A 26783-nucleotide genomic window follows, 5' to 3' on the forward strand; every position below is an offset into this window, starting at 1 on the left:
GCACCATAGTCAAATAGTGGAGTGGAGTAGGGGAACAGCAAACAGCCATTAAAGCAGCCAGCCCGCCCGCCCGCCCGCCCGCCTGCCCGTCACAATGGACCTACCTGTGTACACTAGATGGATGTGATGGAATGTACTGTGGTCCCTACATTTCAAGAAGAAGTAAGAATTGCAGTTGCAACAAACCCTTGCTTGCCTACAAAGAGAGCAGCAATTTGGATTTGTTACTATGTTACCTGGAAGAATAACAAACTGTGCAAGGATGGAGGTTGTAGGAGCAAGGAGAACAAGTTTTCTGTAAAGTTGGTGGATGCCTATTTTCCATTTTGCAGTCCCTTGTCTCCCTCTTGTGGCCTCCTGGAGGCAACTAGCTGTGCAAAAAAAAGACAGCCTGGGGGCCGGCTGTTGCAGTGTTGCCCTCTCAGGCAACACTGAGTGACTGACTGAGCCGCACCGTCTTATATAAAGTTCAGACGGAACTTTGCACGTGTCATAGTGGAGACCTCAGGAGCCAGAGCCAGCTTTCTGACATCATAATGGGGCCTCAGAGATAAAAGCCTGGGCCCAGGCAGTGTTGGTCAGTGCTGCTCAGCAGGCAGCACTGGACTGGATTAAAGCTGATACAAGGTGTGAAAGGAGAAGGGGTGGCAGTGGGCATGCACTTACTGCTGCTGCTGCTGCTGCTGCTGCTGCCAGTGTTTGCACGGCAGGAGGGCATTTGGGCGTTGCCAGGAAGGCGTTTTTATGTCGATTCCTCCTCTTTCAGCACTGCATTGTGGTGCAAGCAAAATAAGCAAAACGCGCGGCACGTTCGGGTTATCGCTTCTCGGCCTTTTGGCTAAGATCAAGTGTAGTATCTGTTCTTATCAGTTTAATATCTGATACGTCCCCTATCTGGGGACCATATATTAAATGGATTTTTAGAACAGGGAGATGGAAATAGAGCTTGCTCTGTCCACTCCACGCATTGACCTGGTATTGCAGTATTTCCAGGACCGGTGCACCCTTTCCTTATGTGTTTACTAAAATCAGATTCCAAAAGTGCTTTTTGTGTTTGCCATTGTTTTTGTCTTTCGGATGGGATCTCCCCTTTTAATCCCATTATTTCAACACCTGTTGGACAATGCATTTGTACAGTCATGTGTGATAATGAGCTAATTTATTAAATGCAATTAATTAATACATTGCCACCTCTTGTTTTGTGTCGTCTGTGTTTCTGTGTTTCCGGCATTTCACATTGGAACAGCTCATTCACCTTCCTTGTCTTCTCTCCGCCCTCCCTCCTAGGTAGATTAAAGAGCTGCATCTGAGCCAGCCACTGATTGATGCAGCACCATAGTCAAATAGTGGAGTGGAGTAGGGGAACAGCAAACAGCCATTAAAGCAGCCAGCCCGCCCGCCCGCCCGCCCGCCCGTCACAATGGACCTACCTGTGTACACTAGATGGATGTGATGGAATGTACTGTGGTCCCTACATTTCAAGAAGAAGTAAGAATTGCAGTTGCAACAAACCCTTGCTTGCCTACAAAGAGAGCAGAAATTTGGATTTGTTACTATGTTACCTGGAAGAATAACAAACTGTGCAAGGATGGAGGTTGTAGGAGCAAGGAGAACAAGTTGTCTGTAAAGTTGGTGGATGCCTATTTTCCATTTTGCAGTCCCTTGTCTCCCTCTTGTGGCCTCCTGGAGGCAACTAGCTGTGCAAAAAAAAGACAGCCTGGGGGCCGGCTGTTGCAGTGTTGCCCTCTCAGGCAACACTGAGTGACTGACTGAGCCGCACCGTCTTATATAAAGTTCAGACGGAACTTTGCACGTGTCATAGTGGAGACCTCAGGAGCCAGAGCCAGCTTTCTGACATCATAATGGGGCCTCAGAGATAAAAGCCTGGGCCCAGGCAGTGTTGGTCAGTGCTGCTCAGCAGGCAGCACTGGACTGGATTAAAGCTGATACAAGGTGTGAAAGGAGAAGGGGTGGCAGTGGGCATGCACTTACTGCTGCTGCTGCTGCTGCTGCTGCTGCCAGTGTTTGCACGGCAGGAGGGCATTTGGTCGTTGCCAGGAAGGCGTTTTTATGTCGATTCCTCCTCTTTCAGCACTGCATGGTGGTGCAAGTAAAAGAAGCAAAACGCGCGGCACGTTCGGGTTATCGCTTCTCGGCCTTTTGGCTAAGATCAAGTGTAGTATCTGTTCTTATCAGTTTAATATCTGATACGTCCCCTATCTGGGGGCCATATATTAAATGGATTTTTAGAAAAGGGAGATGGAAATAGAGCTTGCTCTGTCCACTCCACGCATTGACCTGGTATTGCAGTATTTCCAGGACCGGTGCACCCTTTCCTTATGTGTTTACTAAAATCAGATTCCAAAAGTGCTTTTTGTGTTTGCCATTGTTTTTGTCTTTCGGATGGGATCTCCCCTTTTAATCCCATTATTTCAACACCTGTTGGACAATGCATTTGTACAGTCATGTGTGATAATGAGCTAATTTATTAAATGCAATTAATTAATACATTGCCACCTCTTGTTTTGTGTCGTCTGTGTTTCTGTGTTTCCGGCATTTCACATTGGAACAGCTCATTCACCTTCCTTGTCTTCTCTCCGCCCTCCCTCCTAGGTAGGTTAAAGAGCTGCAACTGAGCCAGCCACTGATTGATGCAGCACCATAGTCAAATAGTGGAGTGGAGTAGGGGAACAGCAAACAGCCATTAAAGCAGCCAGCCCGCCCGCCCGTCACAATGGACCTACCTGTGTACACTAGATGGATGTGATGGAATGTACTGTGGTCCCTACATTTCAAGAAGAAGTAAGAATTGCAGTTGCAACAAACCCTTGCTTGCCTACAAAGAGAGCAGCAATTTGGATTTGTTACTATGTTACCTGGAAGAATAACAAACTGTGCAAGGATGGAGGTTGTAGGAGCAAGGAGAACAAGTTTTCTGTAAAGTTGGTGGATGCCTATTTTCCATTTTGCAGTCCCTTGTCTCCCTCTTGTGGCCTCCTGGAGGCAACTAGCTGTGCAAAAAAAAGACAGCCTGGGGGCCGGCTGTTGCAGTGTTGCCCTCTCAGGCAACACTGAGTGACTGACTGAGCCGCACCGTCTTATATAAAGTTCAGACGGAACTTTGCACGTGTCATAGTGGAGACCTCAGGAGCCAGAGCCAGCTTTCTGACATCATAATGGGGCCTCAGAGATAAAAGCCTGGGCCCAGGCAGTGTTGGTCAGTGCTGCTCAGCAGGCAGCACTGGACTGGATTAAAGCTGATACAAGGTGTGAAAGGAGAAGGGGTGGCAGTGGGCATGCACTTACTGCTGCTGCTGCTGCTGCTGCTGCTGCCAGTGTTTGCACGGCAGGAGGGCATTTGGGCGTTGCCAGGAAGGCGTTTTTATGTCGATTCCTCCTCTTTCAGCACTGCATTGTGGTGCAAGCAAAATAAGCAAAACGCGCGGCACGTTCGGGTTATCGCTTCTCGGCCTTTTGGCTAAGATCAAGTGTAGTATCTGTTCTTATCAGTTTAATATCTGATACGTCCCCTATCTGGGGACCATATATTAAATGGATTTTTAGAACAGGGAGATGGAAATAGAGCTTGCTCTGTCCACTCCACGCATTGACCTGGTATTGCAGTATTTCCAGGACCGGTGCACCCTTTCCTTATGTGTTTACTAAAATCAGATTCCAAAAGTGCTTTTTGTGTTTGCCATTGTTTTTGTCTTTCGGATGGGATCTCCCCTTTTAATCCCATTATTTCAACACCTGTTGGACAATGCATTTGTACAGTCATGTGTGATAATGAGCTAATTTATTAAATGCAATTAATTAATACATTGCCACCTCTTGTTTTGTGTCGTCTGTGTTTCTGTGTTTCCGGCATTTCACATTGGAACAGCTCATTCACCTTCCTTGTCTTCTCTCCGCCCTCCCTCCTAGGTAGATTAAAGAGCTGCATCTGAGCCAGCCACTGATTGATGCAGCACCATAGTCAAATAGTGGAGTGGAGTAGGGGAACAGCAAACAGCCATTAAAGCAGCCAGCCCGCCCGCCCGCCCGCCCGCCCGTCACAATGGACCTACCTGTGTACACTAGATGGATGTGATGGAATGTACTGTGGTCCCTACATTTCAAGAAGAAGTAAGAATTGCAGTTGCAACAAACCCTTGCTTGCCTACAAAGAGAGCAGAAATTTGGATTTGTTACTATGTTACCTGGAAGAATAACAAACTGTGCAAGGATGGAGGTTGTAGGAGCAAGGAGAACAAGTTGTCTGTAAAGTTGGTGGATGCCTATTTTCCATTTTGCAGTCCCTTGTCTCCCTCTTGTGGCCTCCTGGAGGCAACTAGCTGTGCAAAAAAAAGACAGCCTGGGGGCCGGCTGTTGCAGTGTTGCCCTCTCAGGCAACACTGAGTGACTGACTGAGCCGCACCGTCTTATATAAAGTTCAGACGGAACTTTGCACGTGTCATAGTGGAGACCTCAGGAGCCAGAGCCAGCTTTCTGACATCATAATGGGGCCTCAGAGATAAAAGCCTGGGCCCAGGCAGTGTTGGTCAGTGCTGCTCAGCAGGCAGCACTGGACTGGATTAAAGCTGATACAAGGTGTGAAAGGAGAAGGGGTGGCAGTGGGCATGCACTTACTGCTGCTGCTGCTGCTGCTGCTGCTGCCAGTGTTTGCACGGCAGGAGGGCATTTGGTCGTTGCCAGGAAGGCGTTTTTATGTCGATTCCTCCTCTTTCAGCACTGCATGGTGGTGCAAGTAAAAGAAGCAAAACGCGCGGCACGTTCGGGTTATCGCTTCTCGGCCTTTTGGCTAAGATCAAGTGTAGTATCTGTTCTTATCAGTTTAATATCTGATACGTCCCCTATCTGGGGGCCATATATTAAATGGATTTTTAGAAAAGGGAGATGGAAATAGAGCTTGCTCTGTCCACTCCACGCATTGACCTGGTATTGCAGTATTTCCAGGACCGGTGCACCCTTTCCTTATGTGTTTACTAAAATCAGATTCCAAAAGTGCTTTTTGTGTTTGCCATTGTTTTTGTCTTTCGGATGGGATCTCCCCTTTTAATCCCATTATTTCAACACCTGTTGGACAATGCATTTGTACAGTCATGTGTGATAATGAGCTAATTTATTAAATGCAATTAATTAATACATTGCCACCTCTTGTTTTGTGTCGTCTGTGTTTCTGTGTTTCCGGCATTTCACATTGGAACAGCTCATTCACCTTCCTTGTCTTCTCTCCGCCCTCCCTCCTAGGTAGGTTAAAGAGCTGCAACTGAGCCAGCCACTGATTGATGCAGCACCATAGTCAAATAGTGGAGTGGAGTAGGGGAACAGCAAACAGCCATTAAAGCAGCCAGCCCGCCCGCCCGTCACAATGGACCTACCTGTGTACACTAGATGGATGTGATGGAATGTACTGTGGTCCCTACATTTCAAGAAGAAGTAAGAATTGCAGTTGCAACAAACCCTTGCTTGCCTACAAAGAGAGCAGCAATTTGGATTTGTTACTATGTTACCTGGAAGAATAACAAACTGTGCAAGGATGGAGGTTGTAGGAGCAAGGAGAACAAGTTGTCTGTAAAGTTGGTGGATGCCTATTTTCCATTTTGCAGTCCCTTGTCTCCCTCTTGTGGCCTCCTGGAGGCAACTAGCTGTGCAAAAAAAAGACAGCCTGGGGGCCGGCTGTTGCAGTGTTGCCCTCTCAGGCAACACTGAGTGACTGACTGAGCCGCACCGTCTTATATAAAGTTCAGACGGAACTTTGCACGTGTCATAGTGGAGACCTCAGGAGCCAGAGCCAGCTTTCTGACATCATAATGGGGCCTCAGAGATAAAAGCCTGGGCCCAGGCAGTGTTGGTCAGTGCTGCTCAGCAGGCAGCACTGGACTGGATTAAAGCTGATACAAGGTGTGAAAGGAGAAGGGGTGGCAGTGGGCATGCACTTACTGCTGCTGCTGCTGCTGCTGCTGCCAGTGTTTGCACGGCAGGAGGGCATTTGGGCGTTGCCAGGAAGGCGTTTTTATGTCGATTCCTCCTCTTTCAGCACTGCATGGTGGTGCAAGTAAAAGAAGCAAAACGCGCGGCACGTTCGGGTTATCGCTTCTCGGCCTTTTGGCTAAGATCAAGTGTAGTATCTGTTCTTATCAGTTTAATATCTGATACGTCCCCTATCTGGGGACCATATATTAAATGGATTTTTAGAAAAGGGAGATGGAAATAGAGCTTGCTCTGTCCACTCCACGCATTGACCTGGTATTGCAGTATTTCCAGGACCGGTGCACCCTTTCCTTATGTGTTTACTAAAATCAGATTCCAAAAGTGCTTTTTGTGTTTGCCATTGTTTTTGTCTTTCGGATGGGATCTCCCCTTTTAATCCCATTATTTCAACACCTGTTGGACAATGCATTTGTACAGTCATGTGTGATAATGAGCTAATTTATTAAATGCAATTAATTAATACATTGCCACCTCTTGTTTTGTGTCGTCTGTGTTTCTGTGTTTCCGGCATTTCACATTGGAACAGCTCATTCACCTTCCTTGTCTTCTCTCCGCCCTCCCTCCTAGGTAGGTTAAAGAGCTGCAACTGAGCCAGCCACTGATTGATGCAGCACCATAGTCAAATAGTGGAGTGGAGTAGGGGAACAGCAAACAGCCATTAAAGCAGCCAGCCCGCCCGCCCGTCACAATGGACCTACCTGTGTACACTAGATGGATGTGATGGAATGTACTGTGGTCCCTACATTTCAAGAAGAAGTAAGAATTGCAGTTGCAACAAACCCTTGCTTGCCTACAAAGAGAGCAGCAATTTGGATTTGTTACTATGTTACCTGGAAGAATAACAAACTGTGCAAGGATGGAGGTTGTAGGAGCAAGGAGAACAAGTTGTCTGTAAAGTTGGTGGATGCCTATTTTCCATTTTGCAGTCCCTTGTCTCCCTCTTGTGGCCTCCTGGAGGCAACTAGCTGTGCAAAAAAAAGACAGCCTGGGGGCCGGCTGTTGCAGTGTTGCCCTCTCAGGCAACACTGAGTGACTGACTGAGCCGCACCGTCTTATATAAAGTTCAGACGGAACTTTGCACGTGTCATAGTGGAGACCTCAGGAGCCAGAGCCAGCTTTCTGACATCATAATGGGGCCTCAGAGATAAAAGCCTGGGCCCAGGCAGTGTTGGTCAGTGCTGCTCAGCAGGCAGCACTGGACTGGATTAAAGCTGATACAAGGTGTGAAAGGAGAAGGGGTGGCAGTGGGCATGCACTTACTGCTGCTGCTGCTGCTGCTGCTGCTGCCAGTGTTTGCACGGCAGGAGGGCATTTGGGCGTTGCCAGGAAGGCGTTTTTATGTCGATTCCTCCTCTTTCAGCACTGCATTGTGGTGCAAGCAAAAGAAGCAAATCCTGTCTTGCTTCCTCTCCGGCCTTTATTCACCTCCCGCTTAGTAGCTGTGAGTGTGTGTGAGCCTGCAGGGCCCCATGGAATTGCCTAGGAGTAGGCTGAATCGCTGCAAGGGGTGAACAGCAGTATTGGGCAGGCTCGGTCAACGTGCGGCCCGTTCGGGTTATCGCTTCTCGGCCTTTTGGCTAAGATCAAGTGTAGTATCTGTTCTTATCAGTTTAATATCTGATACGTCCCCTATCTGGGGACCATATGTTAAATGGATTTTTAGAACAGGGAGATGGAAATAGAGCTTGCTCTGTCCACTCCACGCATTGACCTGGTATTGCAGTATTTCCAGGACCGGTGCACCCTTTCCTTATGTGTTTACTAAAATCAGATTCCAAAAGTGCTTTTTGTGTTTGCCATTGTTTTTGTCTTTCGGATGGGATCTCCCCTTTTAATCCCATTATTTCAACACCTGTTGGACAATGCATTTGTACAGTCATGTGTGATAATGAGCTAATTTATTAAATGCAATTAATTAATACATTGCCACCTCTTGTTTTGTGTCGTCTGTGTTTCTGTGTTTCCGGCATTTCACATTGGAACAGCTCATTCACCTTCCTTGTCTTCTCTCCGCCCTCCCTCCTAGGTAGGTTAAAGAGCTGCACCTGAGCCAGCCACTGATTTATGCAGCACCATAGTCAAATAGTGGAGTGGAGTAGGGGAACAGCAAACAGCCATTAAAGCAGCCAGCCCGCCCGCCCGTCACAATGGACCTACCTGTGTACACTAGATGGATGTGATGGAATGTACTGTGGTCCCTACATTTCAAGAAGAAGTAAGAATTGCAGTTGCAACAAACCCTTGCTTGCCTACAAAGAGAGCAGCAATTTGGATTTGTTACTATGTTACCTGGAAGAATAACAAACTGTGCAAGGATGGAGGTTGTAGGAGCAAGGAGAACAAGTTGTCTGTAAAGTTGGTGGATGCCTATTTTCTATTTTGCAGTCCCTTGTCTCCCTCTTGTGGCCTCCTGGAGGCAACTAGCTGTGCAAAAAAAAGACAGCCTGGGGGCCGGCTGTTGCAGTGTTGCCCTCTCAGGCAACACTGAGTGACTGACTGAGCCGCACCGTCTTATATAAAGTTCAGACGGAACTTTGCACGTGTCATAGTGGAGACCTCAGGAGCCAGAGCCAGCTTTCTGACATCATAATGGGGCCTCAGAGATAAAAGCCTGGGCCCAGGCAGTGTTGGTCAGTGCTGCTCAGCAGGCAGCACTGGACTGGATTAAAGCTGATACAAGGTGTGAAAGGAGAAGGGGTGGCAGTGGGCATGCACTTACTGCTGCTGCTGCTGCTGCTGCTGCTGCCAGTGTTTGCACGGCAGGAGGGCATTTGGGCGTTGCCAGGAAGGCGTTTTTATGTCGATTCCTCCTCTTTCAGCACTGCATTGTGGTGCAAGCAAAAGAAGCAAATCCTGTCTTGCTTCCTCTCCGGCCTTTATTCACCTCCCGCTTAGTAGCTGTGAGTGTGTGTGAGCCTGCAGGGCCCCATGGAATTGCCTAGGAGTAGGCTGAATCGCTGCAAGGGGTGAACAGCAGTATTGGGCAGGCTCGGTCAACGCGCGGCCCGTTCGGGTTATCGCTTCTCGGCCTTTTGGCTAAGATCAAGTGTAGTATCTGTTCTTATCAGTTTAATATCTGATACGTCCCCTATCTGGGGACCATATATTAAATGGATTTTTAGAACAGGGAGATGGAAATAGAGCTTGCTCTGTCCACTCCACGCATTGACCTGGTATTGCAGTATTTCCAGGACCGGTGCACCCTTTCCTTATGTGTTTACTAAAATCAGATTCCAAAAGTGCTTTTTGTGTTTGCCATTGTTTTTGTCTTTCGGATGGGATCTCCCCTTTTAATCCCATTATTTCAACACCTGTTGGACAATGCATTTGTACAGTCATGTGTGATAATGAGCTAATTTATTAAATGCAATTAATTAATACATTGCCACCTCTTGTTTTGTGTCGTCTGTGTTTCTGTGTTTCCGGCATTTCACATTGGAACAGCTCATTCACCTTCCTTGTCTTCTCTCCGCCCTCCCTCCTAGGTAGGTTAAAGAGCTGCACCTGAGCCAGCCACTGATTTATGCAGCACCATAGTCAAATAGTGGAGTGGAGTAGGGGAACAGCAAACAGCCATTAAAGCAGCCAGCCCGCCCGCCCGTCACAATGGACCTACCTGTGTACACTAGATGGATGTGATGGAATGTACTGTGGTCCCTACATTTCAAGAAGAAGTAAGAATTGCAGTTGCAACAAACCCTTGCTTGCCTACAAAGAGAGCAGCAATTTGGATTTGTTACTATGTTACCTGGAAGAATAACAAACTGTGCAAGGATGGAGGTTGTAGGAGCAAGGAGAACAAGTTGTCTGTAAAGTTGGTGGATGCCTATTTTCCATTTTGCAGTCCCTTGTCTCCCTCTTGTGGCCTCCTGGAGGCAACTAGCTGTGCAAAAAAAAGACAGCCTGGGGGCCGGCTGTTGCAGTGTTGCCCTCTCAGGCAACACTGAGTGACTGACTGAGCCGCACCGTCTTATATAAAGTTCAGACGGAACTTTGCACGTGTCATAGTGGAGACCTCAGGAGCCAGAGCAAGCTTTCTGACATCATAATGGGGCCTCAGAGATAAAAGCCTGGGCCCAGGCAGTTTTGGTCAGTGCTGCTCAGCAGGCAGCACTGGACTGGATTAAAGCTGATACAAGGTGTGAAAGGAGAAGGGGTGGCAGTGGGCATGCACTTACTGCTGCTGCTGCTGCTGCCAGTGTTTGCACGGCAGGAGGGCATTTGGGCGTTGCCAGGAAGGCGTTTTTATGTCGATTCCTCCTCTTTCAGCACTGCATTGTGGTGCAAGCAAAAGAAGCAAATCCTGTCTTGCTTCCTCTCCGGCCTTTATTCACCTCCCGCTTAGTAGCTGTGAGTGTGTGTGAGCCTGCAGGGCCCCATGGAATTGCCTAGGAGTAGGCTGAATCGCTGCAAGGGGTGAACAGCAGTATTGGGCAGGCTCGGTCAACGCGCGGCCCGTTCGGGTTATCGCTTCTCGGCCTTTTGGCTAAGATCAAGTGTAGTATCTGTTCTTATCAGTTTAATATCTGATACGTCCCCTATCTGGGGACCATATATTAAATGGATTTTTAGAACAGGGAGATGGAAATAGAGCTTGCTCTGTCCACTCCACGCATTGACCTGGTATTGCAGTATTTCCAGGACCGGTGCACCCTTTCCTTATGTGTTTACTAAAATCAGATTCCAAAAGTGCTTTTTGTGTTTGCCATTGTTTTTGTCTTTCGGATGGGATCTCCCCTTTTAATCCCATTATTTCAACACCTGTTGGACAATGCATTTGTACAGTCATGTGTGATAATGAGCTAATTTATTAAATGCAATTAATTAATACATTGCCACCTCTTGTTTTGTGTCGTCTGTGTTTCTGTGTTTCCGGCATTTCACATTGGAACAGCTCATTCACCTTCCTTGTCTTCTCTCCGCCCTCCCTCCTAGGTAGGTTAAAGAGCTGCACCTGAGCCAGCCACTGATTGATGCAGCACCATAGTCAAATAGTGGAGTGGAGTAGGGGAACAGCAAACAGCCATTAAAGCAGCCAGCCCGCCCGCCCGCCCGTCACAATGGACCTACCTGTGTACACTAGATGGATGTGATGGAATGTACTGTGGTCCCTACATTTCAAGAAGAAGTAAGAATTGCAGTTGCAACAAACCCTTGCTTGCCTACAAAGAGAGCAGCAATTTGGATTTGTTACTATGTTACCTGGAAGAATAACAAACTGTGCAAGGATGGAGGTTGTAGGAACAAGGAGAACAAGTTGTCTGTAAAGTTGGTGGATGCCTATTTTCCATTTTGCAGTCCCTTGTCTCCCTCTTGTGGCCTCCTGGAGGCAACTAGCTGTGCAAAAAAAAGACAGCCTGGGGGCTGGCTGTTGCAGTGTTGCCCTCTCAGGCAACACTGAGTGACTGACTGAGCCGCACCGTCTTATATAAAGTTCAGACGGAACTTTGCACGTGTCATAGTGGAGACCTCAGGAGCCAGAGCCAGCTTTCTGACATCATAATGGGGCCTCAGAGATAAAAGCCTGGGCCCAGGCAGTGTTGGTCAGTGCTGCTCAGCAGGCAGCACTGGACTGGATTAAAGCTGATACAAGGTGTGAAAGGAGAAGGGGTGGCAGTGGGCATGCACTTACTGCTGCTGCTGCTGCTGCTGCCAGTGTTTGCACGGCAGGAGGGCATTTGGGCGTTGCCAGGAAGGCGTTTTTATGTCGATTCCTCCTCTTTCAGCACTGCATTGTGGTGCAAGCAAAAGAAGCAAATCCTGTCTTGCTTCCTCTCCGGCCTTTATTCACCTCCCGCTTAGTAGCTGTGAGTGTGTGTGAGCCTGCAGGGCCCCATGGAATTGCCTAGGAGTAGGCTGAATCGCTGCAAGGGGTGAACAGCAGTACTGGGCAGGCTCGGTCAACGCGCGGCCCGTTCGGGTTATCGCTTCTCGGCCTTTTGGCTAAGATCAAGTGTAGTATCTGTTCTTATCAGTTTAATATCTGATACGTCCCCTATCTGGGGACCATATATTAAATGGATTTTTAGAACAGGGAGATGGAAATAGAGCTTGCTCTGTCCACTCCACGCATTGACCTGGTATTGCAGTATTTCCAGGACCGGTGCACCCTTTCCTTATGTGTTTACTAAAATCAGATTCCAAAAGTGCTTTTTGTGTTTGCCATTGTTTTTGTCTTTCGGATGGGATCTCCCCTTTTAATCCCATTATTTCAACACCTGTTGGACAATGCATTTGTACAGTCATGTGTGATAATGAGCTAATTTATTAAATGCAATTAATTAATACATTGCCACCTCTTGTTTTGTGTCGTCTGTGTTTCTGTGTTTCCGGCATTTCACATTGGAACAGCTCATTCACCTTCCTTGTCTTCTCTCCGCCCTCCCTCCTAGGTAGGTTAAAGAGCTGCACCTGAGCCAGCCACTGATTGATGCAGCACCATAGTCAAATAGTGGAGTGGAGTAGGGGAACAGCAAACAGCCATTAAAGCAGCCAGCCCGCCCGCCCGCCCGCCCGTCACAATGGACCTACCTGTGTACACTAGATGGATGTGATGGAATGTACTGTGGTCCCTACATTTCAAGAAGAAGTAAGAATTGCAGTTGCAACAAACCCTTGCTTGCCTACAAAGAGAGCAGCAATTTGGATTTGTTACTATGTTACCTGGAAGAATAACAAACTGTGCAAGGATGGAGGTTGTAGGAGCAAGGAGAACAAGTTGTCTGTAAAGTTGGTGGATGCCTATTTTCTATTTTGCAGTCCCTTGTCTCCCTCTTGTGGCCTCCTGGAGGCAACTAGCTGTGCAAAAAAAAGACAGCCTGGGGGACGGCTGTTGCAGTGTTGCCCTCTCAGGCAACACTGAGTGACTGACTGAGCTGCACCGTCTTATATAAAGTTCAGACGGAACTTTGCACGTGTCATAGTGGAGACCTCAGGAGCCAGAGCCAGCTTTCTGACATCATAATGGGGCCTCAGAGATAAAAGCCTGGGCCCAGGCAGTGTTGGTCAGTGCTGCTCAGCAGGCAGCACTGGACTGGATTAAAGCTGATACAAGGTGTGAAAGGAGAAGGGGTGGCAGTGGGCATGCACTTACTGCTGCTGCTGCTGCTGCTGCCAGTGTTTGCACGGCAGGAGGGCATTTGGGCGTTGCCAGGAAGGCGTTTTTATGTCGATTCCTCCTCTTTCAGCACTGCATTGTGGTGCAAGCAAAAGAAGCAAATCCTGTCTTGCTTCCTCTCCGGCCTTTATTCACCTCCCGCGTAGCTGTGAGTGTGTGTGAGCCTGCAGGGCCCCATGGAATTGCCTAGGAGTAGGCTGAATCGCTGCAAGGGGTGAACAGCAGTATTGGGCAGGCTCGGTCAACGCGCGGCCCGTTCGGGTTATCGCTTCTCGGCCTTTTGGCTAAGATCAAGTGTAGTATCTGTTCTTATCAGTTTAATATCTGATACGTCCCCTATCTGGGGACCATATATTAAATGGATTTTTAGAACAGGGAGATGGAAATAGAGCTTGCTCTGTCCACTCCACGCATTGACCTGGTATTGCAGTATTTCCAGGACCGGTGCACCCTTTCCTTATGTGTTTACTAAAATCAGATTCCAAAAGTGCTTTTTGTGTTTGCCATTGTTTTTGTCTTTCGGATGGGATCTCCCCTTTTAATCCCATTATTTCAACACCTGTTGGACAATGCATTTGTACAGTCATGTGTGATAATGAGCTAATTTATTAAATGCAATTAATTAATACATTGCCACCTCTTGTTTTGTGTCGTCTGTGTTTCTGTGTTTCCGGCATTTCACATTGGAACAGCTCATTCACCTTCCTTGTCTTCTCTCCGCCCTCCCTCCTAGGTAGGTTAAAGAGCTGCACCTGAGCCAGCCACTGATTGATGCAGCACCATAGTCAAATAGTGGAGTGGAGTAGGGGAACAGCAAACAGCCATTAAAGCAGCCAGCCCGCCCGCCCGCCCGTCACAATGGACCTACCTGTGTACACTAGATGGATGTGATGGAATGTACTGTGGTCCCTACATTTCAAGAAGAAGTAAGAATTGCAGTTGCAACAAACCCTTGCTTGCCTACAAAGAGAGCAGCAATTTGGATTTGTTACTATGTTACCTGGAAGAATAACAAACTGTGCAAGGATGGAGGTTGTAGGAGCAAGGAGAACAAGTTGTCTGTAAAGTTGGTGGATGCCTATTTTCCATTTTGCAGTCCCTTGTCTCCCTCTTGTGGCCTCCTGGAGGCAACTAGCTGTGCAAAAAAAAGACAGCCTGGGGGCCGGCTTTTGCAGTGTTGCCCTCTCAGGCAACACTGAGTGACTGACTGAGCCGCACCGTCTTATATAAAGTTCAGACGGAACTTTGCACGTGTCATAGTGGAGACCTCAGGAGCCAGAGCCAGCTTTCTGACATCATAATGGGGCCTCAGAGATAAAAGCCTGGGCCCAGGCAGTGTTGGTCAGTGCTGCTCAGCAGGCAGCACTGGACTGGATTAAAGCTGATACAAGGTGTGAAAGGAGAAGGGGTGGCAGTGGGCATGCACTTACTGCTGCTGCTGCTGCTGCTGCTGCTGCTGCCAGTGTTTGCACGGCAGGAGGGCATTTGGGCGTTGCCAGGAAGGCGTTTTTATGTCGATTCCTCCTCTTTCAGCACTGCATTGTGGTGCAAGCAAAAGAAGCAAATCCTGTCTTGCTTCCTCTCCGGCCTTTATTCACCTCCCGCTTAGTAGCTGTGAGTGTGTGTGAGCCTGCAGGGCCCCATGGAATTGCCTAGGAGTAGGCTGAATCGCTGCAAGGGGTGAACAGCAGTATTGGGCAGGCTCGGTCAACGTGCGGCCCGTTCGGGTTATCGCTTCTCGGCCTTTTGGCTAAGATCAAGTGTAGTATCTGTTCTTATCAGTTTAATATCTGATACGTCCCCTATCTGGGGACCATATATTAAATGGATTTTTAGAACAGGGAGATGGAAATAGAGCTTGCTCTGTCCACTCCACGCATTGACCTGGTATTGCAGTATTTCCAGGACCGGTGCACCCTTTCCTTATGTGTTTACTAAAATCAGATTCCAAAAGTGCTTTTTGTGTTTGCCATTGTTTTTGTCTTTCGGATGGGATCTCCCCTTTTAATCCCATTATTTCAACACCTGTTGGACAATGCATTTGTACAGTCATGTGTGATAATGAGCTAATTTATTAAATGCAATTAATTAATACATTGCCACCTCTTGTTTTGTGTCGTCTGTGTTTCTGTGTTTCCGGCATTTCACATTGGAACAGCTCATTCACCTTCCTTGTCTTCTCTCCGCCCTCCCTCCTAGGTAGGTTAAAGAGCTGCACCTGAGCCAGCCACTGATTTATGCAGCACCATAGTCAAATAGTGGAGTGGAGTAGGGGAACAGCAAACAGCCATTAAAGCAGCCAGCCCGCCCGCCCGTCACAATGGACCTACCTGTGTACACTAGATGGATGTGATGGAATGTACTGTGGTCCCTACATTTCAAGAAGAAGTAAGAATTGCAGTTGCAACAAACCCTTGCTTGCCTACAAAGAGAGCAGCAATTTGGATTTGTTACTATGTTACCTGGAAGAATAACAAACTGTGCAAGGATGGAGGTTGTAGGAGCAAGGAGAACAAGTTGTCTGTAAAGTTGGTGGATGCCTATTTTCCATTTTGCAGTCCCTTGTCTCCCTCTTGTGGCCTCCTGGAGGCAACTAGCTGTGCAAAAAAAAGACAGCCTGGGGGCCGGCTGTTGCAGTGTTGCCCTCTCAGGCAACACTGAGTGACTGACTGAGCCGCACCGTCTTATATAAAGTTCAGACGGAACTTTGCACGTGTCATAGTGGAGACCTCAGGAGCCAGAGCCAGCTTTCTGACATCATAATGGGGCCTCAGAGATAAAAGCCTGGGCCCAGGCAGTGTTGGTCAGTGCTGCTCAGCAGGCAGCACTGGACTGGATTAAAGCTGATACAAGGTGTGAAAGGAGAAGGGGTGGCAGTGGGCATGCACTTACTGCTGCTGCTGCTGCTGCTGCCAGTGTTTGCACGGCAGGAGGGCATTTGGGCGTTGCCAGGAAGGCGTTTTTATGTCGATTCCTCCTCTTTCAGCACTGCATTGTGGTGCAAGCAAAAGAAGCAAATCCTGTCTTGCTTCCTCTCCGGCCTTTATTCACCTCCCGCTTAGTAGCTGTGAGTGTGTGTGAGCCTGCAGGGCCCCATGGAATTGCCTAGGAGTAGGCTGAATCGCTGCAAGGGGTGAACAGCAGTATTGGGCAGGCTCGGTCAACGCGCGGCCCGTTCGGGTTATCGCTTCTCGGCCTTTTGGCTAAGATCAAGTGTAGTATCTGTTCTTATCAGTTTAATATCTGATACGTCCCCTATCTGGGGACCATATATTAAATGGATTTTTAGAACAGGGAGATGGAAATAGAGCTTGCTCTGTCCACTCCACGCATTGACCTGGTATTGCAGTATTTCCAGGACCGGTGCACCCTTTCCTTATGTGTTTACTAAAATCAGATTCCAAAAGTGCTTTTTGTGTTTGCCATTGTTTTTGTCTTTCGGATGGGATCTCCCCTTTTAATCCCATTATTTCAACACCTGTTGGACAATGCATTTGTACAGTCATGTGTGATAATGAGCTAATTTATTAAATGCAATTAATTAATACATTGCCACCTCTTGTTTTGTGTCGTCTGTGTTTCTGTGTTTCCGGCATTTCACATTGGAACAGCTCATTCACCTTCCTTGTCTTCTCTCCGCCCTCCCTCCTAGGTAGGTTAAAGAGCTGCACCTGAGCCAGCCACTGATTGATGCAGCACCATAGTCAAATAGTGGAGTGGAGTAGGGGAACAGCAAACAGCCATTAAAGCAGCCAGCCCGCCCGCCCGCCCGTCACAATGGACCTACCTGTGTACACTAGATGGATGTGATGGAATGTACTGTGGTCCCTACATTTCAAGAAGAAGTAAGAATTGCAGTTGCAACAAACCCTTGCTTGCCTACAAAGAGAGCAGCAATTTGGATTTGTTACTATGTTACCTGGAAGAATAACAAACTGTGCAAGGATGGAGGTTGTAGGAGCAAGGAGAACAAGTTGTCTGTAAAGTTGGTGGATGCCTATTTTCCATTTTGCAGTCCCTTGTCTCCCTCTTGTGGCCTCCTGGAGGCAACTAGCTGTGCAAAAAAAAGACAGCCTGGGGGCCGGCTGTTGCAGTGTTGCCCTCTCAGGCAACACTGAGTGACTGACTGAGCCGCACCGTCTTATATAAAGTTCAGACGGAACTTTGCACGTGTCATAGTGGAGACCTCAGGAGCCAGAGCAAGCTTTCTGACATCATAATGGGGCCTCAGAGATAAAAGCCTGGGCCCAGGCAGTTTTGGTCAGTGCTGCTCAGCAGGCAGCACTGGACTGGATTAAAGCTGATACAAGGTGTGAAAGGAGAAGGGGTGGCAGTGGGCATGCACTTACTGCTGCTGCTGCTGCTGCCAGTGTTTGCACGGCAGGGAGGGCATTTGGGCGTTGCCAGGAAGGCGTTTTTATGTCGATTCCTCCTCTTTCAGCACTGCATTGTGGTGCAAGCAAAAGAAGCAAATCCTGTCTTGCTTCCTCTCCGGCCTTTATTCACCTCCCGCTTAGTAGCTGTGAGTGTGTGTGAGCCTGCAGGGCCCCATGGAATTGCCTAGGAGTAGGCTGAATCGCTGCAAGGGGTGAACAGCAGTATTGGGCAGGCTCGGTCAACGCGCGGCCCGTTCGGGTTATCGCTTCTCGGCCTTTTGGCTAAGATCAAGTGTAGTATCTGTTCTTATCAGTTTAATATCTGATACGTCCCCTATCTGGGGACCATATATTAAATGGATTTTTAGAACAGGGAGATGGAAATAGAGCTTGCTCTGTCCACTCCACGCATTGACCTGGTATTGCAGTATTTCCAGGACCGGTGCACCCTTTCCTTATGTGTTTACTAAAATCAGATTCCAAAAGTGCTTTTTGTGTTTGCCATTGTTTTTGTCTTTCGGATGGGATCTCCCCTTTTAATCCCATTATTTCAACACCTGTTGGACAATGCATTTGTACAGTCATGTGTGATAATGAGCTAATTTATTAAATGCAATTAATTAATACATTGCCACCTCTTGTTTTGTGTCGTCTGTGTTTCTGTGTTTCCGGCATTTCACATTGGAACAGCTCATTCACCTTCCTTGTCTTCTCTCCGCCCTCCCTCCTAGGTAGGTTAAAGAGCTGCACCTGAGCCAGCCACTGATTGATGCAGCACCATAGTCAAATAGTGGAGTGGAGTAGGGGAACAGCAAACAGCCATTAAAGCAGCCAGCCCGCCCGCCCGCCCGTCACAATGGACCTACCTGTGTACACTAGATGGATGTGATGGAATGTACTGTGGTCCCTACATTTCAAGAAGAAGTAAGAATTGCAGTTGCAACAAACCCTTGCTTGCCTACAAAGAGAGCAGCAATTTGGATTTGTTACTATGTTACCTGGAAGAATAACAAACTGTGCAAGGATGGAGGTTGTAGGAACAAGGAGAACAAGTTGTCTGTAAAGTTGGTGGATGCCTATTTTCCATTTTGCAGTCCCTTGTCTCCCTCTTGTGGCCTCCTGGAGGCAACTAGCTGTGCAAAAAAAAGACAGCCTGGGGGCTGGCTGTTGCAGTGTTGCCCTCTCAGGCAACACTGAGTGACTGACTGAGCCGCACCGTCTTATATAAAGTTCAGACGGAACTTTGCACGTGTCATAGTGGAGACCTCAGGAGCCAGAGCCAGCTTTCTGACATCATAATGGGGCCTCAGAGATAAAAGCCTGGGCCCAGGCAGTGTTGGTCAGTGCTGCTCAGCAGGCAGCACTGGACTGGATTAAAGCTGATACAAGGTGTGAAAGGAGAAGGGGTGGCAGTGGGCATGCACTTACTGCTGCTGCTGCTGCTGCTGCCAGTGTTTGCATGGCAGGAGGGCATTTGGGCGTTGCCAGGAAGGCGTTTTTATGTCGATTCCTCCTCTTTCAGCACTGCATTGTGGTGCAAGCAAAAGAAGCAAATCCTGTCTTGCTTCCTCTCCGGCCTTTATTCACCTCCCGCTTAGTAGCTGTGAGTGTGTGTGAGCCTGCAGGGCCCCATGGAATTGCCTAGGAGTAGGCTGAATCGCTGCAAGGGGTGAACAGCAGTACTGGGCAGGCTCGGTCAACGCGCGGCCCGTTCGGGTTATCGCTTCTCGGCCTTTTGGCTAAGATCAAGTGTAGTATCTGTTCTTATCAGTTTAATATCTGATACGTCCCCTATCTGGGGACCATATATTAAATGGATTTTTAGAACAGGGAGATGGAAATAGAGCTTGCTCTGTCCACTCCACGCATTGACCTGGTATTGCAGTATTTCCAGGACCGGTGCACCCTTTCCTTATGTGTTTACTAAAATCAGATTCCAAAAGTGCTTTTTGTGTTTGCCATTGTTTTTGTCTTTCGGATGGGATCTCCCCTTTTAATCCCATTATTTCAACACCTGTTGGACAATGCATTTGTACAGTCATGTGTGATAATGAGCTAATTTATTAAATGCAATTAATTAATACATTGCCACCTCTTGTTTTGTGTCGTCTGTGTTTCTGTGTTTCCGGCATTTCACATTGGAACAGCTCATTCACCTTCCTTGTCTTCTCTCCGCCCTCCCTCCTAGGTAGGTTAAAGAGCTGCACCTGAGCCAGCCACTGATTGATGCAGCACCATAGTTAAATAGTGGAGTGGAGTAGGGGAACAGCAAACAGCCATTAAAACAGCCAGCCCGCCTGCCCGCCCGTCACAATGGACCTACCTGTGTACACTAGATGGATGTGATGGAATGTACTGTGGTCCCTACATTTCAAGAAGAAGTAAGAATTGCAGTTGCAACAAACCCTTGCTTGCCTACAAAGAGAGCAGCAATTTGGATTTGTTACTATGTTACCTGGAAGAATAACAAACTGTGCAAGGATGGAGGTTGTAGGAGCAAGGAGAACAAGTTGTCTGTAAAGTTGGTGGATGCCTATTTTCCATTTTGCAGTCCCTTGTCTCCCTCTTGTGGCCTCCTGGAGGCAACTAGCTGTGCAAAAAAAAGACAGCCTGGGGCCGGCTGTTGCAGTGTTGCCCTCTCAGGCAACACTGAGTGACTGACTGAGCCGCACCGTCTTATATAAAGTTCAGACGGAACTTTGCACGTGTCATAGTGGAGACCTCAGGAGCCAGAGCCAGCTTTCTGACATCATAATGGGGCCTCAGAGATAAAAGCCTGGGCCCAGGCAGTGTTGGTCAGTGCTGCTCAGCAGGCAGCACTGGACTGGATTAAAGCTGATACAAGGTGTGAAAGGAGAAGGGGTGGCAGTGGGCATGCACTTACTGCTGCTGCTGCTGCTGCCAGTGTTTGCACGGCAGGAGGGCATTTGGGCGTTGCCAGGAAGGCGTTTTTATGTCGATTCCTCCTCTTTCAGCACTGCATTGTGGTGCAAGCAAAAGAAGCAAATCCTGTCTTGCTTCCTCTCCGGCCTTTATTCACCTCCCGCTTAGTAGCTGTGAGTGTGTGTGAGCCTGCAGGACCCCATGGAATGCCTAGGAGTAGGCTGAATCGCTGCAAGGGGTGAACAGCAGTATTGGGCAGGCTCGGTCAACGCGCGGCCCGTTCGGGTTATCGCTTCTCGGCCTTTTGGCTAAGATCAAGTGTAGTATCTGGTTCTTATCAGTTTAATATCTGATACGTCCCCTATCTGGGGACCATATATTAAATGGATTTTAGAACAGGGAGATGGAAATAGAGCTTGCTCTGTCCACTCCACGCATTGACCTGGTATTGCAGTATTTCCAGGATCGGTGCACCCTTTCCTTATGTGTTTACTAAAATCAGATTCCAAAAGTGCTTTTTGTGTTTGCCATTGTTTTTGTCTTTCGGATGGGATCTCCCCTTTTAATCCCATTATTTCAACACCTGTTGGACAATGCATTTGTACAGTCATGTGTGATAATGAGCTAATTTATTAAATGCAATTAATTAATACATTGCCACCTCTTGTTTTGTGTCGTCTGTGTTTCTGTGTTTCCGGCATTTCACATTGGAACAGCTCATTCACCTTCCTTGTCTTCTCTCCGCCCTCCCTCCTAGGTAGGTTAAAGAGCTGCACCTGAGCCAGCCACTGATTGATGCAGCACCATAGTCAAATAGTGGAGTGGAGTAGGGGAACAGCAAACAGCCATTAAAGCAGCCAGCCCGCCCGCCCGCCCGTCACAATGGACCTACCTGTGTACACTAGATGGATGTGATGGAATGTACTGTGGTCCCTACATTTCAAGAAGAAGTAAGAATTGCAGTTGCAACAAACCCTTGCTTGCCTACAAAGAGAGCAGCAATTTGGATTTGTTACTATGTTACCTGGAAGAATAACAAACTGTGCAAGGATGGAGGTTGTAGGAGCAAGGAGAACAAGTTGTCTGTAAAGTTGGTGGATGCCTATTTTCCATTTTGCAGTCCCTTGTCTCCCTCTTGTGGCCTCCTGGAGGCAACTAGCTGTGCAAAAAAAAGACAGCCTGGGGGCCGGCTGTTGCAGTGTTGCCCTCTCAGGCAACACTGAGTGACTGACTGAGCCGCACCGTCTTATATAAAGTTCAGACGGAACTTTGCACGTGTCATAGTGGAGACCTCAGGAGCCAGAGCCAGCTTTCTGACATCATAATGGGGCCTCAGAGATAAAAGCCTGGGCCCAGGCAGTGTTGGTCAGTGCTGCTCAGCAGGCAGCACTGGACTGGATTAAAGCTGATACAAGGTGTGAAAGGAGAAGGGGTGGCAGTGGGCATGCACTTACTGCTGCTGCTGCTGCTGCTGCTGCCAGTGTTTGCACGGCAGGAGGGCATTTGGGCGTTGCCAGGAAGGCGTTTTTATGTCGATTCCTCCTCTTTCAGCACTGCATTGTGGTGCAAGCAAAAGAAGCAAATCCTGTCTTGCTTCCTCTCCGGCCTTTATTCACCTCCCGCTTAGTAGCTGTGAGTGTGTGTGAGCCTGCAGGGCCCCATGGAATTGCCTAGGAGTAGGCTGAATCGCTGCAAGGGGTGAACAGCAGTATTGGGCAGGCTCGGTCAACGCGCGGCCCGTTCGGGTTATCGCTTCTCGGCCTTTTGGCTAAGATCAAGTGTAGTATCTGTTCTTATCAGTTTAATATCTGATACGTCCCCTATCTGGGGACCATATATTAAATGGATTTTTAGAACAGGGAGATGGAAATAGAGCTTGCTCTGTCCACTCCACGCATTGACCTGGTATTGCAGTATTTCCAGGACCGGTGCACCCTTTCCTTATGTGTTTACTAAAATCAGATTCCAAAAGTGCTTTTTGTGTTTGCCATTGTTTTTGTCTTTCGGATGGGATCTCCCCTTTTAATCCCATTATTTCAACACCTGTTGGACAATGCATTTGTACAGTCATGTGTGATAATGAGCTAATTTATTAAATGCAATTAATTAATACATTGCCACCTCTTGTTTTGTGTCGTCTGTGTTTCTGTGTTTCCGGCATTTCACATTGGAACAGCTCATTCACCTTCCTTGTCTTCTCTCCGCCCTCCCTCCTAGGTAGGTTAAAGAGCTGCACCTGAGCCAGCCACTGATTGATGCAGCACCATAGTCAAATAGTGGAGTGGAGTAGGGGAACAGCAAACAGCCATTAAAGCAGCCAGCCCGCCCGCCCGCCCGCCCGTCACAATGGACCTACCTGTGTACACTAGATGGATGTGATGGAATGTACTGTGGTCCCTACATTTCAAGAAGAAGTAAGAATTGCAGTTGCAACAAACCCTTGCTTGCCTACAAAGAGAGCAGCAATTTGGATTTGTTACTATGTTACCTGGAAGAATAACAAACTGTGCAAGGATGGAGGTTGTAGGAGCAAGGAGAACAAGTTGTCTGTAAAGTTGGTGGATGCCTATTTTCTATTTTGCAGTCCCTTGTCTCCCTCTTGTGGCCTCCTGGAGGCAACTAGCTGTGCAAAAAAAAGACAGCCTGGGGGACGGCTGTTGCAGTGTTGCCCTCTCAGGCAACACTGAGTGACTGACTGAGCTGCACCGTCTTATATAAAGTTCAGACGGAACTTTGCACGTGTCATAGTGGAGACCTCAGGAGCCAGAGCCAGCTTTCTGACATCATAATGGGGCCTCAGAGATAAAAGCCTGGGCCCAGGCAGTGTTGGTCAGTGCTGCTCAGCAGGCAGCACTGGACTGGATTAAAGCTGATACAAGGTGTGAAAGGAGAAGGGGTGGCAGTGGGCATGCACTTACTGCTGCTGCTGCTGCTGCTGCCAGTGTTTGCACGGCAGGAGGGCATTTGGGCGTTGCCAGGAAGGCGTTTTTATGTCGATTCCTCCTCTTTCAGCACTGCATTGTGGTGCAAGCAAAAGAAGCAAATCCTGTCTTGCTTCCTCTCCGGCCTTTATTCACCTCCCGCGTAGCTGTGAGTGTGTGTGAGCCTGCAGGGCCCCATGGAATTGCCTAGGAGTAGGCTGAATCGCTGCAAGGGGTGAACAGCAGTATTGGGCAGGCTCGGTCAACGCGCGGCCCGTTCGGGTTATCGCTTCTCGGCCTTTTGGCTAAGATCAAGTGTAGTATCTGTTCTTATCAGTTTAATATCTGATACGTCCCCTATCTGGGGACCATATATTAAATGGATTTTTAGAACAGGGAGATGGAAATAGAGCTTGCTCTGTCCACTCCACGCATTGACCTGGTATTGCAGTATTTCCAGGACCGGTGCACCCTTTCCTTATGTGTTTACTAAAATCAGATTCCAAAAGTGCTTTTTGTGTTTGCCATTGTTTTTGTCTTTCGGATGGGATCTCCCCTTTTAATCCCATTATTTCAACACCTGTTGGACAATGCATTTGTACAGTCATGTGTGATAATGAGCTAATTTATTAAATGCAATTAATTAATACATTGCCACCTCTTGTTTTGTGTCGTCTGTGTTTCTGTGTTTCCGGCATTTCACATTGGAACAGCTCATTCACCTTCCTTGTCTTCTCTCCGCCCTCCCTCCTAGGTAGGTTAAAGAGCTGTACCTGAGCCAGCCACTGATTGATGCAGCACCATAGTCAAATAGTGGAGTGGAGTAGGGGAACAGCAAACAGCCATTAAAGCAGCCAGCCCGCCCGCCCGCCCGTCACAATGGACCTACCTGTGTACACTAGATGGATGTGATGGAATGTACTGTGGTCCCTACATTTCAAGAAGAAGTAAGAATTGCAGTTGCAACAAACCCTTGCTTGCCTACAAAGAGAGCAGCAATTTGGATTTGTTACTATGTTACCTGGAAGAATAACAAACTGTGCAAGGATGGAGGTTGTAGGAGCAAGGAGAACAAGTTGTCTGTAAAGTTGGTGGATGCCTATTTTCCATTTTGCAGTCCCTTGTCTCCCTCTTGTGGCCTCCTGGAGGCAACTAGCTGTGCAAAAAAAAGACAGCCTGGGGGCCGGCTTTTGCAGTGTTGCCCTCTCAGGCAACACTGAGTGACTGACTGAGCCGCACCGTCTTATATAAAGTTCAGACGGAACTTTGCACGTGTCATAGTGGAGACCTCAGGAGCCAGAGCCAGCTTTCTGACATCATAATGGGGCCTCAGAGATAAAAGCCTGGGCCCAGGCAGTGTTGGTCAGTGCTGCTCAGCAGGCAGCACTGGACTGGATTAAAGCTGATACAAGGTGTGAAAGGAGAAGGGGTGGCAGTGGGCATGCACTTACTGCTGCTGCTGCTGCTGCTGCTGCTGCTGCCAGTGTTTGCACGGCAGGAGGGCATTTGGGCGTTGCCAGGAAGGCGTTTTTATGTCGATTCCTCCTCTTTCAGCACTGCATTGTGGTGCAAGCAAAAGAAGCAAATCCTGTCTTGCTTCCTCTCCGGCCTTTATTCACCTCCCGCTTAGTAGCTGTGAGTGTGTGTGAGCCTGCAGGGCCCCATGGAATTGCCTAGGAGTAGGCTGAATCGCTGCAAGGGGTGAACAGCAGTATTGGGCAGGCTCGGTCAACGCGCGGCCCGTTCGGGTTATCGCTTCTCGGCCTTTTGGCTAAGATCAAGTGTAGTATCTGTTCTTATCAGTTTAATATCTGATACGTCCCCTATCTGGGGACCATATATTAAATGGATTTTTAGAACAGGGAGATGGAAATAGAGCTTGCTCTGTCCACTCCACGCATTGACCTGGTATTGCAGTATTTCCAGGACCGGTGCACCCTTTCCTTATGTGTTTACTAAAATCAGATTCCAAAAGTGCTTTTTGTGTTTGCCATTGTTTTTGTCTTTTGGATGGGATCTCCCCTTTTAATCCCATTATTTCAACACCTGTTGGACAATGCATTTGTACAGTCATGTGTGATAATGAGCTAATTTATTAAATGCAATTAATTAATACATTGCCACCTCTTGTTTTGTGTCGTCTGTGTTTCTGTGTTTCCGGCATTTCACATTGGAACAGCTCATTCACCTTCCTTGTCTTCTCTCCGCCCTCCCTCCTAGGTAGGTTAAAGAGCTGCACCTGAGCCAGCCACTGATTGATGCAGCACCATAGTCAAATAGTGGAGTGGAGTAGGGGAACAGCAAACAGCCATTAAAGCAGCCAGCCCGCCCGCCCGTCACAATGGACCTACCTGTGTACACTAGATGGATGTGATGGAATGTACTGTGGTCCCTACATTTCAAGAAGAAGTAAGAATTGCAGTTGCAACAAACCCTTGCTTGCCTACAAAGAGAGCAGCAATTTGGATTTGTTACTATGTTACCTGGAAGAATAACAAACTGTGCAAGGATGGAGGTTGTAGGAGCAAGGAGAACAAGTTGTCTGTAAAGTTGGTGGATGCCTATTTTCCATTTTGCAGTCCCTTGTCTCCCTCTTGTGGCCTCCTGGAGGCAACTAGCTGTGCAAAAAAAAGACAGCCTGGGGGCCGGCTGTTGCAGTGTTGCCCTCTCAGGCAACACTGAGTGACTGACTGAGCCGCACCGTCTTATATAAAGTTCAGACGGAACTTTGCACGTGTCATAGTGGAGACCTCAGGAGCCAGAGCCAGCTTTCTGACATCATAATGGGGCCTCAGAGATAAAAGCCTGGGCCCAGGCAGTGTTGGTCAGTGCTGCTCAGCAGGCAGCACTGGACTGGATTAAAGCTGATACAAGGTGTGAAAGGAGAAGGGGTGGCAGTGGGCATGCACTTACTGCTGCTGCTGCTGCTGCTGCTGCTGCCAGTGTTTGCACGGCAGGAGGGCATTTGGGCGTTGCCAGGAAGGCGTTTTTATGTCGATTCCTCCTCTTTCAGCACTGCATTGTGGTGCAAGCAAAAGAAGCAAATCCTGTCTTGCTTCCTCTCCGGCCTTTATTCACCTCCCGCTTAGTAGCTGTGAGTGTGTGTGAGCCTGCAGGGCCCCATGGAATTGCCTAGGAGTAGGCTGAATCGCTGCAAGGGGTGAACAGCAGTATTGGGCAGGCTCGGTCAACGCGCGGCCCGTTCGGGTTATCGCTTCTCGGTCTTTTGGCTAAGATCAAGTGTAGTATCTGTTCTTATCAGTTTAATATCTGATACGTCCCCTATCTGGGGACCATATATTAAATGGATTTTTAGAACAGGGAGATGGAAATAGAGCTTGCTCTGTCCACTCCACGCATTGACCTGGTATTGCAGTATTTCCAGGACCGGTGCACCCTTTCCTTATGTGTTTACTAAAATCAGATTCCAAAAGTGCTTTTTGTGTTTGCCATTGTTTTTGTCTTTCGGATGGGATCTCCCCTTTTAAT

At 48.1% G+C, this 26783-nt stretch overlaps 19 non-coding genes across 19 annotated transcripts; all 19 read left to right on the forward strand.

Moving 5' to 3' along the window:
- Positions 1 to 818: 818 nt before the first annotated feature.
- On the forward strand, positions 819 to 1009 carry LOC142727800 (U2 spliceosomal RNA). The gene has a single exon (XR_012877265.1). It is a non-coding gene; the product is annotated as a U2 spliceosomal RNA (small nuclear RNA).
- A 1135-nt stretch (positions 1010 to 2144) lies between these two features.
- On the forward strand, positions 2145 to 2335 carry LOC142727741 (U2 spliceosomal RNA). Its single transcript, XR_012877213.1, has one exon. It is a non-coding gene; the product is annotated as a U2 spliceosomal RNA (small nuclear RNA).
- A 1123-nt stretch (positions 2336 to 3458) lies between these two features.
- On the forward strand, positions 3459 to 3649 carry LOC142727801 (U2 spliceosomal RNA). Its single transcript, XR_012877266.1, has one exon. It is a non-coding gene; the product is annotated as a U2 spliceosomal RNA (small nuclear RNA).
- Positions 3650 to 4784: 1135 nt separating this feature from the next.
- On the forward strand, positions 4785 to 4975 carry LOC142727742 (U2 spliceosomal RNA). The gene has a single exon (XR_012877214.1). It is a non-coding gene; the product is annotated as a U2 spliceosomal RNA (small nuclear RNA).
- Positions 4976 to 6095: 1120 nt separating this feature from the next.
- On the forward strand, positions 6096 to 6286 carry LOC142727716 (U2 spliceosomal RNA). Its single transcript, XR_012877191.1, has one exon. It is a non-coding gene; the product is annotated as a U2 spliceosomal RNA (small nuclear RNA).
- Positions 6287 to 7554: 1268 nt separating this feature from the next.
- LOC142727730 (U2 spliceosomal RNA) lies at positions 7555 to 7745 on the forward strand. Its single transcript, XR_012877203.1, has one exon. It is a non-coding gene; the product is annotated as a U2 spliceosomal RNA (small nuclear RNA).
- Positions 7746 to 9013: 1268 nt separating this feature from the next.
- On the forward strand, positions 9014 to 9204 carry LOC142727802 (U2 spliceosomal RNA). Its single transcript, XR_012877267.1, has one exon. It is a non-coding gene; the product is annotated as a U2 spliceosomal RNA (small nuclear RNA).
- A 1259-nt stretch (positions 9205 to 10463) lies between these two features.
- Positions 10464 to 10654, forward strand: LOC142727803 (U2 spliceosomal RNA). Its single transcript, XR_012877268.1, has one exon. It is a non-coding gene; the product is annotated as a U2 spliceosomal RNA (small nuclear RNA).
- Positions 10655 to 11920: 1266 nt separating this feature from the next.
- On the forward strand, positions 11921 to 12111 carry LOC142727804 (U2 spliceosomal RNA). Its single transcript, XR_012877269.1, has one exon. It is a non-coding gene; the product is annotated as a U2 spliceosomal RNA (small nuclear RNA).
- A 1267-nt stretch (positions 12112 to 13378) lies between these two features.
- Positions 13379 to 13569, forward strand: LOC142727805 (U2 spliceosomal RNA). Its single transcript, XR_012877270.1, has one exon. It is a non-coding gene; the product is annotated as a U2 spliceosomal RNA (small nuclear RNA).
- Positions 13570 to 14844: 1275 nt separating this feature from the next.
- Positions 14845 to 15035, forward strand: LOC142727807 (U2 spliceosomal RNA). Its single transcript, XR_012877271.1, has one exon. It is a non-coding gene; the product is annotated as a U2 spliceosomal RNA (small nuclear RNA).
- Positions 15036 to 16297: 1262 nt separating this feature from the next.
- Positions 16298 to 16488, forward strand: LOC142727808 (U2 spliceosomal RNA). The gene has a single exon (XR_012877272.1). It is a non-coding gene; the product is annotated as a U2 spliceosomal RNA (small nuclear RNA).
- Positions 16489 to 17752: 1264 nt separating this feature from the next.
- On the forward strand, positions 17753 to 17943 carry LOC142727809 (U2 spliceosomal RNA). The gene has a single exon (XR_012877273.1). It is a non-coding gene; the product is annotated as a U2 spliceosomal RNA (small nuclear RNA).
- A 1266-nt stretch (positions 17944 to 19209) lies between these two features.
- On the forward strand, positions 19210 to 19400 carry LOC142727811 (U2 spliceosomal RNA). The gene has a single exon (XR_012877275.1). It is a non-coding gene; the product is annotated as a U2 spliceosomal RNA (small nuclear RNA).
- A 1261-nt stretch (positions 19401 to 20661) lies between these two features.
- On the forward strand, positions 20662 to 20852 carry LOC142727777 (U2 spliceosomal RNA). Its single transcript, XR_012877246.1, has one exon. It is a non-coding gene; the product is annotated as a U2 spliceosomal RNA (small nuclear RNA).
- Positions 20853 to 22121: 1269 nt separating this feature from the next.
- Positions 22122 to 22312, forward strand: LOC142727812 (U2 spliceosomal RNA). Its single transcript, XR_012877276.1, has one exon. It is a non-coding gene; the product is annotated as a U2 spliceosomal RNA (small nuclear RNA).
- Positions 22313 to 23579: 1267 nt separating this feature from the next.
- LOC142727813 (U2 spliceosomal RNA) lies at positions 23580 to 23770 on the forward strand. Its single transcript, XR_012877277.1, has one exon. It is a non-coding gene; the product is annotated as a U2 spliceosomal RNA (small nuclear RNA).
- A 1275-nt stretch (positions 23771 to 25045) lies between these two features.
- LOC142727814 (U2 spliceosomal RNA) lies at positions 25046 to 25236 on the forward strand. Its single transcript, XR_012877278.1, has one exon. It is a non-coding gene; the product is annotated as a U2 spliceosomal RNA (small nuclear RNA).
- Positions 25237 to 26504: 1268 nt separating this feature from the next.
- On the forward strand, positions 26505 to 26695 carry LOC142727757 (U2 spliceosomal RNA). The gene has a single exon (XR_012877228.1). It is a non-coding gene; the product is annotated as a U2 spliceosomal RNA (small nuclear RNA).
- Positions 26696 to 26783: the final 88 nt, after the last annotated feature.

Source organism: Rhinoderma darwinii, unplaced genomic scaffold, assembly GCF_050947455.1.
Source record: "Rhinoderma darwinii isolate aRhiDar2 unplaced genomic scaffold, aRhiDar2.hap1 Scaffold_649, whole genome shotgun sequence".
In the NCBI taxonomy this organism is placed as follows: Eukaryota; Metazoa; Chordata; class Amphibia; order Anura; family Rhinodermatidae; genus Rhinoderma; species Rhinoderma darwinii.